General features: G+C 43.2%; 1 long non-coding RNA gene across 1 annotated transcript in view; it reads right to left on the bottom strand.

Moving 5' to 3' along the window:
• Positions 1–314: 314 nt before the first annotated feature.
• The window catches only part of LOC132592807 (uncharacterized), a 24,156-nt gene continuing 18,470 nt past the window's right edge, over positions 315–6,000 (bottom strand). The window contains exon 3 of the long non-coding RNA XR_009558331.2: positions 315–468. This is a non-coding gene — a long non-coding RNA (uncharacterized LOC132592807). The remainder of the gene's footprint in view (positions 469–6,000) is intronic.

Here is a 6,000-nt window from a genome sequence, read left to right as displayed (position 1 = left end):
GAGAGAGAGAGAAGCATATCCCAAAATTCTATGAGTCATTTGGTTAGGTTTCTGACATAGCTCAACTAAAAGCGCAAAGAGAAGAACTAAAAGAAGAGAAGTGACCAGATGGCCAATGATTAGGGAGCTCTGGCCCAACAATGATGTTGGGAGCTCTGGCCCAACAACATCCAGAGGCCACCTCATTGGCTAACCCTGGCTTACAATCCAACATAACAACATTACAATTGCGTTGATATAATTTTGAAAGATCTGTTGAAGATACACTATCAGTGAATCTCGCTCTTAAATGTAAATGTTTATATGATTCTTACTTGGCTGCTGTTGACTTATGGGGGTCCCAGTTGTATGGAAGCCTACACACAACAGCTCTTCACACTTAGATGTCCTCCGTCAAGACATCTCCGAGCGCCAACGCATGCCTGATGCTAACAGCAGGATCAGTGGCAGGTCCGCATTCTTCAGTCACTGTATGAACATGAGAAGAGTTTTGCTCTACTCTCACACTTGTAAAATTTAACTGCTTCTCCCACCTTTCTTCTTTTTTCCATCGTCAACATTTCATTACCATCATTGGTGTTATGAGTGGAGGGAGAACAGGATGGGCAGATAGAGATGAAGTGAGCATAGGAAATGATATAGGTCCTCTCCCTCACCAGTGCAGAAACCTGGACTGAGAATCCCCTAGACCAGGGGTTTCCCAAACGTGGGTCTCCAACTCTTGTTAGACTACAATTCCCATCATCCCTCCTCACAAGCAGGACAAGTGGTAAGAGATATGGGAATTGTAGTCCAAAAACAACTGGAGACCGAAGTTTGGGAAACACTGACCTAGATCTTTTATTAAATAAATAGTTGATTATTGTTTGTTTGCATTTATTTATTATTTATTTATTTATTTATTTATTTATTTATTTATAATCCAAATTAGCATTGTTGGGGTGGCTGAGAAATCCCATACAAAACAACCCAACTGTACTAATGGTGGCCAATGCTACTTAGAGAATCTGCAACCAAACAGGGCAGCATCAATGATTTGAGGGTTTGAACTTTAAAATGGCATTTTCCCCACATGATGTCACAGACAGCTCTCGAGCAGGAGTCACAAGGTTAAGTGAAACTGTGAGCAAACTAAAATAATCAGGTCGCTTTTGGAACCTGCAAAATGAAACACAGTTATGAAACCAGGTAACTGCATGGATGGTTGCCTAATCACACCTGCATTTATCGAGCAGGTGCAGCAACTCAAACTTCCAATAGGAATTCAGCAAGAATCCTAAAAATGCCGGTGCCATTCCAAAGTATAAAAGGGAAAGCCACACTCTTGACGTTTTGCTCACAAGTCAGAATCCTGCAAAGTTAGTTGTGCCTTAAGCTCATTGATTTCATGGGGCTTAAGTGTACCTGATACAGTGCCAAACTGTGGCTGTAATTTGCAGGTGCACACACAATTAGGAGATTATTCATAATAATACCTTCTGCATGGAATTAGAATTCTACTTGCAACTGTAATTCACTAGCAAAATGTCCATTATTATGGGAGGTAGTGTATTTTGGAGAGAATATTCATATATAGTGGGGCCTGCAGGCAGTGTTCTTGTTGGAAGCCAGGCCACCAACTTTGTGCCATTGTTCCCCTGCAGAACTTTGATGTTCTCCATAGGTATGAATGGCAGCCATTCACTTATATGGGAATAAAGAATACAATCATGGGCACCGTTTGGTGGGACAAATGGGGCTAGTAAATCCAGGATCTGGAATAAAGAGCATACCCACCTAAAAATCAATTGTCCCAAATTACAGCTCCTTCACTGCCTGCTACCATCTGCAAAGCTTAGATAATGGCATTGCTCCCAAGTAAGGCCCCACCCCCTCAGTTCCTCCTATTCTACGTCACCCCTGTGCCAGCTGATCTGTGCTTTTTGCCTATGAGCTTTCTGTTCTACTACTCTCAAGGCACGCCTGGTTCTGGGAGAGGGAGGGTCAGGAATGCTGTCAAGAGGCACTGAGTCTGTCAGCTGTCTCTCCCCTGGTGCTTCTTTTTCCTGCTGCTCCTCCAATATTTCCCAGCTTCTCACCTCTGCAGCCTCTGAACTATGACCTTCTGCAAACCACTGTTCTAAATCTATACTGTCCTCATCTTCTCTGGAAGGTGCAGGGGGGGGGCACAGCCCACCATTCCTCCTCAGTCCAGTCCCTGACATCCATTGACCCATTTGTCTACACTGGCTGGCAATAGTTCTCCAGAGTGTCAGACAGGTTCTTTCTCAACTCTACCTGGAGATGCAGGGAGTTGAACTTGGGACCTTTCGCATTGCATTGGGCCGGTTCTGAGTCTTGCTTCTTGCACCTAATTGATTCACATGGCTGGCTGTCAGACTTCTCTATAGTGGTGGTTCATTTTGTCTGCTTTGTTTGGGCATCTGGTGACAGTACACACCGGGAGGAAGAGACACAGGCCAAATGGATACAGCACACACAATTTGCTAAAGAAACACAAAACCCACAAGTACTGTGACAAGGCATATTCCCCAGTCCAAATATTATTTCTTCAGTTGCATGTTCACAACCCCTGAAAAAATTGCCACAATGGCCTTCTCACCACCACAGGGAAACAGCAGACTGTCTCTGGGATTCCACCACCTCATGGCACAATGGGTCAGTGTGTCTTGCTGTTAGCCAGAAGGTTAGTGGTTCAAGCCCACCCAGGGATGGCTGTGGGCAGGATGCATGCATTGCAGGGGTTTGTACTAGATGACCCTTGGGGTCCCTTCCAACTCTATGATCCTATAGCTCTAAGATTCCTCTCTGCGTCTGTATCGCTGAACAAATTCAGGCCACTCTCCACTGAGTGAGTTGCAAACATCTGAAGTTAATTTTAGATTTTTTTCAGAAAACATTGTGATGGGTGCTGCATGGGTTTTACCGGTATTTAAAAAGTACAGTTGATGCAAGGGGGGGGGGGGAAATAGACCAAGTAAAAAAGAATAACTCAGGGGGGGGAACAAATCAGCTAGCTAACCCAAGGTATAACTGCAAGAAATAAAGGTGGATCTCAATGGAGCAATATCTCCAATACAGAATACAATGTGTACCCCAGGGATATAGAAGTTGTGACCCTCCAGTTGTTGTTGGACTTAAACTCCCACCAGCCCCAGCCAGCATAGACAATGATCAGGGATGGTGGAACTCTCCTCTAGCAGCTTTTGGAAGGCTCCATGTTTCCCATCTTTGGTACAACAGATCAATAAAGCATTAATCTCTCTCAACATCCACTGCCTTCCAGCCTCCTCAACTTCTGAACCTAGTTACACATAACTTGGCGCACCAATAAAGGCTTGTGCATTTGTATTGCCTAACCCATGTGTTTTCAGGAGGCTGGGGGGGAAATGAGGAACCATGTATCATAAAAGCATTGTTGACTCTCTTAAGCTCATGCCTCCCTGACACATAAGCTTATGACAAACCTCCCAACTCTTTTTAGATTTTTCAAGGACTGCCAATACTATTAGGGTTTTAAAATACTGGCGTTGCGGTTTATCTGATACACACACAGAGAGAGAGAGAATCTGAGTAATACGTGTTTTGGATAAAGACATCTAAATGCCGCGAACATTTCCTATGTATACTCTGAAAACGGAATTAAGCCCATTAGTAGAATGGAAGCTATTTGAGGCTTGTAAAAAGAAAGCGAGCTTGGTAGATTGTCTGGATTATTTCCCACTTTGAACATATTATTTTACTTAACTCAAAATGACTGGTTTATATTAATACAGTTAAATATTGAAAGAGGTTTTGGGTCACAGGCTGATAGTAATTCCATTAAAGCAAATTATTTTTCCATTTCCAGAAAATCTAATTAAAAATGTGAAAGCAAATGTTTTGTGTAATTTTTTAAAAAACCTTATTTTGCTACAGAATAATGCAGTAAACGTCTGGTAGTTTGCCGCCGCCGCCTGTTCTGCTTCTATTCTTGTTACAGTTTCCTGCCCTGGTATTTCTCATTATTTCTTCTTTGTTTCCCCCCGCTACTGATTCCAAATTAAAAATTTGTGTGTGTGTGTGTGTGTGCGCATGCACACACACACACATACCATCTCTAGGAACTGTTATGGGGAATTAGGCAGCCCAGAGTGAACTTGCTAGTAAAATGAGGCCAGAATACTACTATAATTTACTTTGAGTTAAAAGGTAACAAGCAGAGGGGAGAGGAAGATTGCCTTCATGAAAACCATTGTTGAATAGGAAGAGGGAGAGATTTACTCATTTAATTTACCTATTTATTTAGGTCATTCTACACCCTTCACCATGGGACCCAGGTGGTGCTGTGGTTAAACCACTGAGCCTAGGGTTTGCTGATCAGAAGGTCGGCGGTTCGAATCCCATGACGGGGTGAGCTCCCGTTGCTCGGTCCCAGCTCCTGCCAACCTAGCAGTTCGAAAGCACGTCAAAAATGCAAGTAGATAAACAGGAACCGCTACAGCGGGAAGGTAAACGGCGTTTCCATGTGCTGCTCTGGTTTGCCAGAAGCGGCTTTGTCATGCTGGCCACATGACCTGGAAGCTATACGCCGGCTCCCTCGGCCAATAATGTGAGATGAGCGCGCAACCCCAGAGTCGGTCACGACTGGACCTAATGGTCAGGGGTCCCTTTACCTTTACCTTTACACCCTTCACCATACGATCACAGGGTGAACAACGTATTAAAGCACACCAATGAATATTCGAAAAAACCGATTAAAAGATCAATACAAAATAAACACACCATAAACTTAAAAGAAATAATAAATTCAGTAGCAGAAAGCACACTACAAAAATTAACCACAGAAAGGTTGAGTAGCACTGAGGACTATTAAGTAATGAAGTGACATGCAGATACACAGCCCAAAGAAAAGACCAAAGAAAAGAAAAGCACTGCATAAGACTGGTGTTATGTACTGAGCTGAATCCTATAACAATAGGATTCAGAATCAGCGGGAGCTACCCAATCCAACTCCAGGTGGAAGTGAATCCGCAACCTGATTGGCCTGCTGGAGCATCCAATCAGGCGGCTGGCAGAAGTGAATCTGCTACCTGATTGGCCTGTAGGAGCAGCCAATCAGGCTGCAGGCAGAAGTCAATCCACAATATAATTGGCCCACAGGTGTAGCCCTGAAGTAGCCAATCACACAAGACCTATTGTGTAAATAATGTATATAAGCAGATGGTTTTGGGAAAAGAGCCATTCTTCTTCTCCTCTTCTCCTTGATGACTATGAGCTGAATAAAGAGCATGAAATTCACTCTCGACTCCGAGTACATTTCAACTGGTGAGGAAGTTTATCTCCATCCATACTATGCAGTACCAATGGTTTACATGATCAGATGCTCATCCCCAGCTGCAAGTTTTTGTTGCCACAGCAATCACTGCAAACGCCTGATGCCCATGTACCAAGTAGGATCCGGCATTCATGTTGTTTAAAATCCAGGGTGCTTTGAGAAAACAAATTATTGGAATGTGGAATTCAGGGTTCTAAAATAGATTTTAAACTGTTGTTCAGCCAACAGGTTTATGAGGCTGTTGCAGGGACACAGGATGTGAAAGGAAAAGGGGAAAATAGAGTGAGAGAGATTTGAATTTGAATTTGGTTTCATCAGCAGCCTCCCAAATCCAGCTGCAATGAAACTACGTGATGCTGTTAATTGAACAGATGTGCCATAAGGGCATAAAATAAAAATGGACCTTTTCTTTTTGGCACAGCTGCCTATTAAAGATTCAGGAGTACAAAATAACACATTGCCAGGCCACAAGAGTAGAATATCCGTACTGGGTAAAGCAAGTTACAAAATTGTACGTCCCTCTCTCTTTCTTCTCCCCTGCCTTCATTTTTCGCTAAGGAATGTGGTTAACTGACAGTCTGACCCTCCCAGACAAATTATTAGTAGCATGAGTTTTATAAAGCTTTTTATAAGAGGAGGGAGAAAGGTTGTTTTATGCTGCCCCAGAGAGGTGGACACGGAGC

This window comes from Zootoca vivipara, chromosome 10, assembly GCF_965207765.1.
Source record: "Zootoca vivipara chromosome 10, rZooViv2.hap1.1, whole genome shotgun sequence".
Lineage (NCBI taxonomy): Eukaryota > Metazoa > Chordata > Lepidosauria > Squamata > Lacertidae > Zootoca > Zootoca vivipara.
Note: the sequence above shows the minus strand (reverse complement) of the source record. Positions and strands in the feature narration are given on the sequence as shown.